The sequence below is a fragment of the Gorilla gorilla genome, chromosome 3, assembly GCF_029281585.2.
Source record: "Gorilla gorilla gorilla isolate KB3781 chromosome 3, NHGRI_mGorGor1-v2.1_pri, whole genome shotgun sequence".
Taxonomy (NCBI): Eukaryota; Metazoa; Chordata; class Mammalia; order Primates; family Hominidae; genus Gorilla; species Gorilla gorilla.
The window spans coordinates 124,884,528-124,897,084 of record NC_073227.2 but is presented as its reverse complement, the minus strand read 5'-3'; positions in this window follow the sequence as shown (position 1 = coordinate 124,897,084).

Sequence of the window (12,557 nt, the reverse complement as noted above, 5' to 3'; positions counted from 1 at the left end):
CCCAGTTCAAGAAGAAAGAGACGGAATTCTCCTTCTGCCGCTTTTTTGTTCAATTCAGCAGTGGATTGGATGATGCCTTCTTGCACTGGTGAGAGCGATCTTTACTCAGCTTACTGATTCAAATGCGAATCTCTTCCAGAAACACTCTCAAAGACACACCCAGATATAATGTTTTACCAGCTATCTGTTAGCTCAGTCATTCCGACACATAAAATTAACCATCACAGAGATAAAGAGTAATAAGAATGACCCCAAGATTTTTGATCTGAGCAACTAGAATGATGGAGTTGCCATTAACTGAGAGTACGTTTTAGGGTAGTTAAGGGAGAGAGGTGTTCAATTTTAGATAATTTAACTGGAATTTTAAAGTAATTAGATATAAAAGTATTGACTGGAGATTTACATTTTGGAGTGTCTAGGGCACAGATGAAATTTAAAGCCATGAGACTGGATGAGATCAGAAAGATAGTGAGTGTAAACAGACAAGAAAAAGTAGTCTAAAGTCTAAACTCTGGGTCACTTCAGTGTTAGGAGGATAGCAAGGTAGAAGATAAATCAGGGGACTGGTTTTCTGAAAGCCCTGGAAAGAGAACATCAAATGTTGCTAATGGGTAAAATAAGAGGAAGACTGAAGTTCATCTTTGAATTTAACAAGATACAGTCACTGGAAATCTTGAAAAGAGATGGACTAATGCCAATTCAACAGATAAGGGAAAAAGGCAAATTATGACATTGGTATATACCATTCTTTTAAGAAATGTAACTGTCTAAGGAGTGAATGGGGTGATTGATAGAGGGAAAAATGTGGTTTAAATGGTTAAAAAATGTATTCTAATGGTAATACTACAGTTGAGAGGAATAGTTTGATGATGACAAGGAGGGGAGAATTGCTGGAGTGAGACTCTATGTGTGATCCAGTGAGAATGGGAGAGGGTGTCTTTAAATAGAAACATGCAGAATGTATTCCAGTGGGAGGAAAGGAAGAATGTCTGTATACAGATACTAGAAGGTAAGTAGATATGATAGCAGGAGCTCATGGAAACTGCTATTCTAGTAGTTTCTATGAACACAGTGAAGTAGAAACTTGCATAAAGAACAGGGAGATGGTGTTAGAGGTTTGAAAAGAGAAGATATAAAACAGAAAGAAAAAGGAAGAGTAAATGTAATATAATTGCTCTGCAACATTAAAGGCCCACTTGAGTAACTACCATGAAGCTAACATGAGACTTAGATTTGTAAATATTTTTCCAGCCATATGTGGCTATTCAGGTAAGGGAATGGAGCAGGCATTCCTTTACTGTGTTTACTTTGGTTAAACACAGCTTACAAATCCCAAAGTAAGGGTTTAGCCAAGAGATAGCTAAATGAATTGAAGTTTAGGAAAGGGAGTGTTCAAAATGATTGATCATGGAAAATTTAGAGTGTTTGAAAGGGAATGTTTATAATGATTGACCAAGCTGAGTATGTAGGGAAACAGAGGCATGGGAAGATGAGGGTAACAGTGGCAGGATCAGTGGATTGTAGGTTCAGTGGAAGGGACAATTGAAGGATATTTGAGAGCCAAGGATTTGAGGAAGTGATCTAGAAATATAGGAAGTGATGAGTAGACAGTGGGTCTAGAGTGTGACCACAGAGTTTAATGACAGAAGGGAGGCGGGAGAAAAAAAGAATCAAAGGGAGGTCAAGGAGGAAAGAGGACTTGAAGAATTATACGGCTAAATACGGAAAACACTCTGAATCAAGGAAAGAGTTGTGGTGGTGTGAGCCAAGAGTTACAGCTAAAGTTTTCATAGACTGAGGAGAGCCCTTCAATCCTTTAGATGACTTAAACAAGGAACAGAAGTAGGGAGCGTAGTCTTATGGCATTACTGTTACAGCAGTGGAGAATGGGGCTTGAATAGCATGGAACAGTCTGGAAATGACAATGAAGAGCAAGAAGGAACCTTCCCCATGATCACCATTTGAGAGCACTACAGAGCATGCAAGTGCTTCCCAAAGAACCACATTTCAACAAGAGCAAGATGAAGGGAATTTTCAGAGAAGTTATTGAGAACACGGGGGCTTTGCTGATGGCAGACACTCATTCTCAAGAATCAACGGTGTCAGGAGATGGCTACTAAAAGGTGGATATACAGAGCTATATATAGAAACTGGAATGTGAAAATCAACAATGCTCTAGGAAGCCAGGGTTTATGGCTGTGACTGACACAATAGTGAAAAAGTGTATAAAGAGATGAGTCCTAATGGTCTTTGGCCAGTATTGGAGGAGGTAAGTGTTGGGGAGTATGCAAAGGTTAGAATTTATGGGATTCTCTTCTCCCATAAATCATCCTGATGACAGTGTGAAGACCAGGAAAGGGATGATCTTGACTGCACAGTTATCCATGTAACCATTAGTTCTTTGAAACTGTTTACTGACAAGTTTTTCTTATTGCCATATTTATTGGTTTCAATCTGGGGCAAGCTCAAATATGTAGCAAAACCCTCTAGTTTTTCTGTTTTTTGACATAAAATAAATAATAATTTCCCATAAAATAAATCATGAAATAACCATAGTTTCGGCACACAAATGAGCAGAAGCCAATCCCCTTGGCGTTGTACTCCAAGCAACAGTAGAAATAGGAGTTTCCCATCTCTTCCCAAACCAACTAGTGGTTAAAAACTGCTCTGAGCACAACTCTAGAATTGCCCCTAGAAGCTTCTTTCAAGCCTTTGTAGATCTTTCAGCATCAATGGTTCACTCAATTTAGGAATATCCTTTCTTTGGGATTTTTTTTTTTTTTTTTGGTTAACATCTCCCTTCCAGATGACTTTTTGTGAATCACCCTTCTTGTCCTCTGAAGTTCATCTTTCCTTCAAATAAACTCTAGGTTTTCCTCAAATTGTCTACATGTCTCCCTCCTATTCCATCCTGTTGCTGGGATCTTTATCTAAAACACTGCTAAGGGACAAAATGTTTCACCTCCTCTAAACCATCTTCCCCAGTGTAAGTCAGAAGGATACTTGAAAACAAAAATAAACAAAAAAACACAAGTGAGCATAGACATCCTGACATAAACAACATTTATTGGCCTCTTTTTACCCCTAAGCAAGTCTTTTTCCTCAGCATAACCTTAAAGGCTATATGCAATTTAACAGTATTCTTTCTGGGTCTCATTTCCCATCACTTGTCTCTTCTTGATGTCTCATTACTGCAGCCGCAATAAACAACGTACCATTTCTGGGCTCTGCTATGCACTTGTGTTCCCCCAGCTTTTGCTTACACCCTGTCCTTTATGCCAAATATTCTTTCTCCTCTGTTTGTTAGTCATTCCACTTCAAATACTTCTTTTGTGAGGTTTTCCTCAGGAGCATCCCAGACGTCCAAATTATCCAGTCCTTCCTTGTTGCTTTTAATGCACTACATTGATACTTACAATATAGAAATTTTCAGGATCTGGTTTTTATTACACTCTACTTACTTAAATTCTTCTTTTTATAGAAGACGTGAGATAAGTGTAATATTAGAACTGTGTGTGTTTCCTGTCTGAGTACCCTCTATTAAATTATTAGTTTTTCAAAGAAGTTTCTCATTCCTTCAGTACTTGACATTATGTCATGCATATAACGTGTTCAAAAAATACTTACTCAATTAAAATATGATAAAGAATAATCCAGGCTGGAAAGAAAGAGTAAATGCCTATTAGTTGAATTAAGATGACAGTAGAATATAAGTTCTATAAGGATAGGGATTTTAACATGTTTTGTCTTTTAAGAATGCTATAAAAATATATTGAATAAAAAAGATTAATTTAGGAGATTTCATACTTAATATTTAACACAATCTGGAGCAACATACAGGTATTACATGAATATTGGGGTTTGCTATATCCCAATTAAAATGCACTTTTGAATAAAATGCTGGCTATTTTTCTCACAGTCAATGTTTAAAAAAATCTGAACAGACATAAAGGAGAAAAATGTTTTCCCAAGTATAATACTAGAAAAAATAGCCATTCTTTCTTTTACAGAACTTTAAATTTTAAAGAATGCCTATGTTTCTTAATTCTATTCAATTTTTAAAATCAATCACTCTCGTGCTGAATATTTTTAAATGAATATGACACTTTGCATAGATCCCATAAATAAACAAAACGTGCACAGCTTTGTTTATGTTAGGAACCTTCTGCTAAGTGTTGCTTCTATTTATTTACTTTTAAATTATGCCAGATTTTTGCAAATTTGAGTCAGTTTGGGGATCAACTTGAAATTTTAAGGACTGGCTATTTACTTTGCTTCTGATTACTTGCAAATATGTTAAGGTAATAGTTGTAACGGCCAGTAGAATGTATAAGATGAAAATATACAAGATGTACTTAATTATGGAAATAGATGTACCTTGCCATTTTTTAAATTGTTTCTCTTAATTTCTTTTAACTTCCTCATTCTCTTTGCTTTCTCCTCACATCCTATAGCCCTATACCTTGTAGATCAAGCTCAGATACTCCCTGATTTATCTAACATAGTATAAAAGGTCCGTAATGATGAACATGAGATAAGTTTCAATAAAGATAGGTCAGTAAATCAAAACTTTGCCAGGAAAGCCATGTTGCTAAAAATAAATCCTGCTTATAGGCATTCATGGCTGAAATTATAATTCATTAATTAACTCATAATAAAGAGCCGGCATCCATAAACTGACTTTCTCTTATTATATGTAATCTGGCGTGCTTCATGAGATTTAGGGCTGGTTAGTTTTTCTAAGACAATAAAAATCAAGTGATAATAGACTTATATAAGACAATGGACACTGATACTGGACTCACCAACAACCATCCAATCCCCTATCTTCTTCTTCCTTCTTAAACAAATCATGGCTATGTTCAGGTATTTCCTATCCTTCACACCGTCGTGTGTTTCAGAATGATTAGACCTCTAGTTCCAGGGCTGGTAGATACTTATTAAGAATAAGACAATTTCATTCTCTTTGAAAATAGTTGGTTTATGTGTCATCAGGTAACTCAATTTTGGGTAATTGGATCTTAGCGGAAGTCAGTGATGGTGCTTCTAGGAAAGTTCCTCACTCTAAAGACAAAAACCCATAAAAAAAAGAAAGTCCTTTTCTTTTCCCAAATGCTTTTTTATGCATAGATTATGATGTTGGAGCAGTAACTGTGAGGGTACTGCTTGAAGGAAAAAATAAGATAATAGGAATGATGAGCAAAGAGATGGAAGAAGCCTATATTATGTGTGACATCTATAAGCCACACAGGTTGTTCCTTGCCTGGAGTCTGCCCTACAAGAGACCTCATCATTTAAGCCAGTTTGAGTAATTTTCTCTTACATGTACTCAGAATTCTCAAAACCTTCTTTCTATCTACTCTTTATTAAAGAATAAAGTTATTTTGTTTTCTATAACGAATGAATATACCTGTCTGGATTTCCTCTGCAAGGAGATTAGCATGCAGTAAAATATCTAGAGGCTAGCTTTTGTTGGACATTCTTCAAATTTTGGACTCTTGATACTTGCTAAAGAAAGGTATGTAAATCAATCAGTGTTCCCATTAGGTAACAGAGTTGTTTCTTTTTCACTAATATAAAGTAGCCAAGAATTACAGGAATAGGATATGTTTTAAAATAGAAACATTTTAAAGGAAGTGCCATCGTATCATCATGCATTTTAAAAGAGCCAAGTTACAAATAGGTAAAAACAACTGCTCTTTCAAGCAGTGCTACCATTATAAAATGTTAGCAGATAACAGAAAGAACTGGGGTCTGAACAGTGTCTCCCTCTTTTTAAAGAGTAGTTGTTCCCAAAGAAAGAAATACAATGTTATTACGACGATCCAATTCACATTACTAGTCATTTTGTTGATATTCAATGAAACATAACTCCTGACTCAGTGGTAATGAGTTCATACAATTGAAAATTTCATATTATTTACATCCTATTTGAAAATTAGTTCATATTAGAATATGTTTTAGGTGAAATCGGTTCACAAAAAAGGGATAAGGATAAAACTGAATACGATTTTAATATTAATCTAAATATAATCTTGTGGGATATAATTTCAAAGATGAGATGCTAACTTTTTAATATGAATAAAGGTGGCTGCAATGTTCATTGCTTTACTTAATTGGCCTATAATGGGGATACTGATAAGGCCATTTCTAGCCCCTAGAATGCCTTTTTGCAAATTAGACCCACCAGAACATGGCTTGGCAAGCAAAGCAATGGGCTGGATTCCAGCTCCTACTTGCCCATTTGGCTAGGCATTGTTGTGCAGTGAACAGCTAGCACAAGCGTACTTAGATGCCTTGAGTTACAAATTCCAATGCTTAGGTGGGCAAGTGTCAGACAGCAGGGAATGCTAAAAGTGCCAGCAAACTAGAGACTCCATCACTAATAATAGCTATAGCTACTATTTCCAGGATGGAATGTAGACACAATACTTTCAGAACTCCAACTTATGAAAAAAACTGGAAGTCTAATTGAGTTTGTTTAACACCATGGTTCCAAACAAAAGGTATTTGAGAACCAAACTCAAATTGTTAACTGGCAGTTTATAACTGGACTTAAAGGAAGTATGTAGCCACAGCTACTTGCTCAGATACTACTGTTAATCCCAATCCAGTTAGATTCAGAAATGTTGAGCTCCTGGAGGTGATCGTGCAATCTAACAAAAGTGGGACAGAGGCTACGTTTTACATCCAAAGTAAGTCTCAAGTAGCAAAGACCATAGATGTAGATATGGAGTGAACAGAAAAAAAAAAAGCAATAAATGTTAAATTAACTCTGAAGGAAAAAGGAAAGGATTGTGTAAAATTAAGTACTATGTGGGGAGAACATAGTTGTGATTTGCAGGTAGTTTGCTTTTTATAGTACTGCTCTACTAAATAGCTACAACACTTTGCTAACACTAATTAAACCTCACAAACCCTGTGAGATAGGTAATTACTATAATTAAACTGATATTCCAGATCGGTAAAATGAGAGGTAGAATGCCCAAGGTCATAATGATTGTATGACCCAGGTTGGCAGAAAAACTAGGTGTTCTTACACCATGTTACTCCCCTAGAAGGGGCTCTCTCTCTCTTTTTGCTTTCTTTCTGTTTCGATTAGAAGATATAATGATAGGATAAATAAACTTCATCATTGAGAAGTTAAACTGCAAGTTGGTCAGGGAAGCTCAAAGACAATCTAGAAAAATGCCTAAATGAATGATCTGTATTCCATAAATAACATATACAATGTGCAAATTCCATTTCAATTAATTGCATTTATTTAAAAAATTTCCATTCAAATTGCTGGTTTAGCTAAATGCATCAGTAAATCAAGAAATCAATGCACGTAAAGCATTCCCCATACTACACAACAGCATATAAAAGACTGTCATTAGTTTGGAAAGAGAACACAACAGACAGACAGAAGGAACTCTTCTTGTTGCTATAACTACGGCATAACAAAGGTCAGCACTGGGAAGGAAAAAAACCTTTCTGGACTGAACGTTAACAACTCAGGGATATTATCTTGAATTCTTCCTCTCAACAAAGAAAAATAGAATTCCTTTTTTAAAAAGGGAGTTAATTGAAGATAAACTAAATGGAAACACACTTTAAAAAAAACAAGCATGAAGAGTGGCTTTGATTTCAAATAAAATATTGAGACTAATATTAAGAAACCTGAACTTTTGCAAATGGAGATATCTAGGTTACACTGGAAGTCTAAAATCTCCAGGGAAAAAAAATATAATTTTTGTGTTCACAACCATTTTGTAAAAATTTCTTTATTCTACTTAAAAATGGCAAATTCAAAAATGGTGATATTATATAATAGGAAATGGTTTAAGACAGATTTAATTTTGGAGTTTCACAGAGCTTAACAATATGACTTTTATAAACCTAATTTTATGTCTTTACAAGGTACATTCTTGAAGTAACTCTATTATTAAAAATTGAAGATTTTTTTTTTCTAACTGGCTAAGTCCTGTCTAGCAATTTGAAGATTCAGAGGCCTCTTAATAAAATGTCCAGTGTCTGCATGTAAGCTTGGTTTAAATAAAAGGTCCACTTCTTCCTGTTGAGCGAAGTATTAATAGAACATTGGTTTCCTAAGTTACTGAGTTTGGAGTTTTGATAGAGAATTGGAAGAATTGAGATAGGGGACTATGTTACTTGATTTCCAGTGTCCTATAAATTCTGTCTAAGAAGACTTGTGTGCAGAAGAGAATGGCCGACAGCAGAAGGAAGTGACACCGCCACATTCTGGACTGCTGTCAGGGGAACACGGACTACTGGCACACTGAGCACTGTGGACAAAGTGTTTCCTGGTTAGCTCTTAACTACAAATTTCACCACAGGATTTCCTCACTTTATATTACTTTACCATTACTTATCTATCTGAAGAGATTTATCTTTCCAGAAGGCACACAGGTAGTTGCATGATTAAGGAGAATTTTCCTGGGACAAAGGCCAGCATGGAATGCTTTGATTCTGCCAGGCAAAGGAAAAGGGAGACCCCAAAGAACAGCTTGGGGCCCATGTTACAAATCTGAGTTTAGATTTGTCAGTGCCTGGAAGCTATTTACCATCACTTGGTGTTTCGTAGCAAAAGTGACCCATTGTTTCCTTCATGAGTAAATACTTTGACAAAATCTGGAATGTTATTTTTTGTATTTTCTAATAATCCAATGAACAAAGGATACCAAATATTTTTGGGAAAGTACAAGGAAAACAATAGCTAATAAAAATCAAGCTATGTCAGTGAGCCTATGGAAGAAAAAACATTCTTCTGGAGTTTTCCCTTTCTAGCCTACCAGAGAAAGTTTGGATTTCTGTGTTTGGGTATAGCACTTTCCATGGAGTGTTAGAGCTGTAGTTTTCTAGAAATGAGAATTTATATGATGAGAACAAATATCATGAGTAAATTAAAATGGGGCTAGACCAAATTTGGTCTTGCAAAGAACAATTCTAAAAATTAATGCCCAAAATAATACTTGGTACATATTTGTCTAGTGTCCAAACTGTATATGAAAATATGTGAATGTGATAAGCTTGATTAGCTTAGTTGATTTGAATATGGTGTTAATGAGGCCAACGTAATGGGTTTAACCCTGTGAACCCATTATTTTCATTATCCTCAATTGTCACAGTTTTTGTCCTTAACAGTGGTCAGCCATTCCATAAGTGCCTCCTGTTAGTCATTAGAAAGACAAGGTAAAAGAGTAAAGATAGCTGGAAAAACAGCTCAAAGCATGTGACCTACTGTGTTGGCAGGTTAAAAGTACCAGCTTTGAATATGAAGGTCAGCATTGTGATAACAACGTATCAATATTTAATTAGAAGTGAAAGAAAACAACAGGTATGCAGAATATTGATTTTAAGAAGTAGCTTCATCAAATCCCAATTGTTAAGTCACCAAGACAACTTCTGAAAACATTCTGAAAATGTTAAATTAAGGGATTTAAAAATATTATTTCATTATGCTATAATAATTTTTTATATGCAAAGATTTCTTTTATGGAAATAATAGTACTTCATTTTGGCTCACAGTTCATTATTAAAGATTTTCTCCCCCTCTGGTCATAAGGCAAATGGAGTTTTCTGAGCTAAGTGGATCTGCTGGAGTAGTGGGTTCTTGGAAGGAATACTAGTAGAGTAGATTCAAAAGATGGAACCAATTGGAGAAGGGCTTCATAAAATTAATTTTATAAATTTTGCACTTTCATCCTATAGGCAATGGGGAATTTACTTCCATACATTTTGTGTATACTACATTATTTCAATATGCATGACTCAGAATGTTTGGAACCTGCCATGTGGTAGGCATAGTAGGTATGAGGTGGGACACAAAGCTGAATAAGACACAATTCCCAATGTCAACCAACTCAAATTCTGGGAAAGGAGCCAGGTAAATAAAAATCCTAGGTAGATTTTTGGCCAGTCAAAAGAGTTAAAGAAATTATTCCCTATTTGTTTTAAGGGAATATTCCTTCTATAAAGGGTGTGGTTATTTACTATATCCACAGTGAATTACTGTGGCAAAAGAGGTGGTCCTCAGAGCCCATGAACATAAGTTGAGATGTGAGTCCTTGGATATTAGGTAAGAAAGCTCCACACACCTTTTCTGACCTCCATGTTGTATATTTTCTTATGACTAATAGGAAACATCTCATTTGTGGGAGGTTAAAAATTACCTCTTGGTTTGAAAACACCAGCAGACAAGCTGCAGGTCCCCAGGATTTATCTCGGTTAGTTTATTTTTTATTTATGCTATTTTCTCTGATTGTATTACTTCTGCTTTCTTTATTCTTCAGTAAATTCTTGTTCAAATCTTCTAACCTTGTCTTGGCTATCCTACAAGTATTTAAGAAAGCTTAGTTCTTTCACAGTTGCCAAACTTTCCCTAAAGTCATTAAGACTGTTTTCAGTGGTAATCAGCAAAATAACTTCCAGGGAGCAGAGGAATTTCAAGGTTAGATTCAGGGCTGTGTGGTCTACTTAATCACTTCATCAGATTATTCTCCTTCTGTGTTACTCTGCGTGGAAGATAGCTAGCTGTCCCTCAGAATTGTTTCTCTACCCCATAGTAATAAAGCTGCATCTTGGAGTTGGCTTCCCAGTAATCTTTGCAGCTAGGTGTGGCATGTAACAAGTTTTTGACAATTGCATGTGAGCTACAGTGCTATGTTCCACTTCAAGACCAAGACCTTTAACAAGCCATCATAGCTCCTTCATGCCCTTCTGCCAGCTTGATGTAGTTGAGCAGTCCTTTGGAGATAAAATGTCCCAAGATAAAAGGAATCTTAATCTATGGATCACTCATAGAGAAGAATGGTCTCTGATCTGAAATTCCCACCCTGGACTGTGACATGAGAAAACACATACTTCTGTGGATTTTGCATTGGTAAATTTTGAGGTCTATTTATTTCAACAGAATATGCTACCTTTTTGGAGATTCTGGATAACAATGATGATCATGATTACATTGGAAAGTAGCAGTACTTTAAAGATATTTGAGAGGAGTACATACAATTTGTGCTGAGTGGGGATACTTTTTTTGGGTGATGCTCAAGTTGGGATTAAAAAAAAAATTCCCATCAGGATATCTATGAAACCTTTGAACTCTCTCCTAGCTAAGATTTTAAAAAATCATAAAGCAGGGTAAAGGCACAAACCACTTCCAGGTAATTGGAAGCTGTAATGGGCATTTTGCAGAGAAAACAATCTCACTTTTTGGTATATCATATAAAACTGTGGACTTAAAGAGAGTTAACAGAGAACTGAGTGTTCTCAGGTATTATTATCAAAACCCTGATATATCATTTTAAAGAAGACCAACATAGACTAATGTGAGACATGGTGCATATATGTATCTACCCTAGTATAAAAAATTAATGGATATGAGATAGATGAGAAAAAAGATTTCCCTTGATCATATTTGGCTAAGTATGCGATCAATTCCCTAGTGGAAAGGCAACAGAATGCTATATCAGAGCCATGAGGTATATTGTTTATAATTTCTTTTATAAATTTAATTGATCCCATATCAACTAGGGGCCTACAATCATAATTAAATCTGAGGTTCCAGTATCCAGAGAAGGTTTATTGATTGATTAATTATTGATAGTGAGACTAGGGTAGAGGTTATAAACATAAGGCTTTGGAATAGACCAGATTGGGTACAAATTTCAAACTTTTTACATACTAACTTTGTGACCTAATCTAGGTTACCTAATTTCTCTGGGCCTCAATTTCCTTGTTTGTAAAATGGAAATAATAGCCACTTCACAGGATTATTGCAAGGACAAAATAGAATATCTGCAAATTACTTAGTGCAGGATCTGACACTAATGGGTCATTAATAGGGGCTATTATTATTAATTATTAAGACCAAGAATTCTGTAGTTTTCCTTGGAATTTAGAACATATTTTCTCTCATGTGTTTAAGATTTCATTTTGAAAGTAAGCTTGAAGAGTCCCAAAAAGGAAAGCATGAGAAAAGGAATTTCCAAAAAGGAAAATTTCCAGAAAAGAAAATTTGGCAAAAGAAAGCATGATGTCTTTATTTGATTAGAAACATTGCTTATTTATAAACTTCAAAATTTCTAACATTGGACTGATATTTTAAATATTGTGAAAAGATGTTTAAGAATCTATCATTTTTCTAGCATGTTTTCACTCATTAAAAAGTGACTACATTTTCCTGATAAATTTCCTATGAAGCTGAGCTAAAACAAAATAATCAAATGGAAAATTTCCTTTTTTGCTTTTATAATGCATTAGCACAAGAATAAAAATATCGTATTAACTTGAATAATTATTAACCCTCCAGTTATTTTGTCTATAGATGTCAAATAACCGGTAATAATCAAACAGCTTATGCTTTAAAAAAATTACAAAACATGTATATTAATCAATGAGTCACAAAATACACCTGTTTCCTATTGCAATAGTAGCCCACTCTTGAAATAACACCTTCATTTAGGCATACACACACCACAGTTTTAAACTTGTTACCAACAATTTATCCTCCATAGTTGGTAATGTCTTGATATGGTCAAAGTCTATCTTTTGAA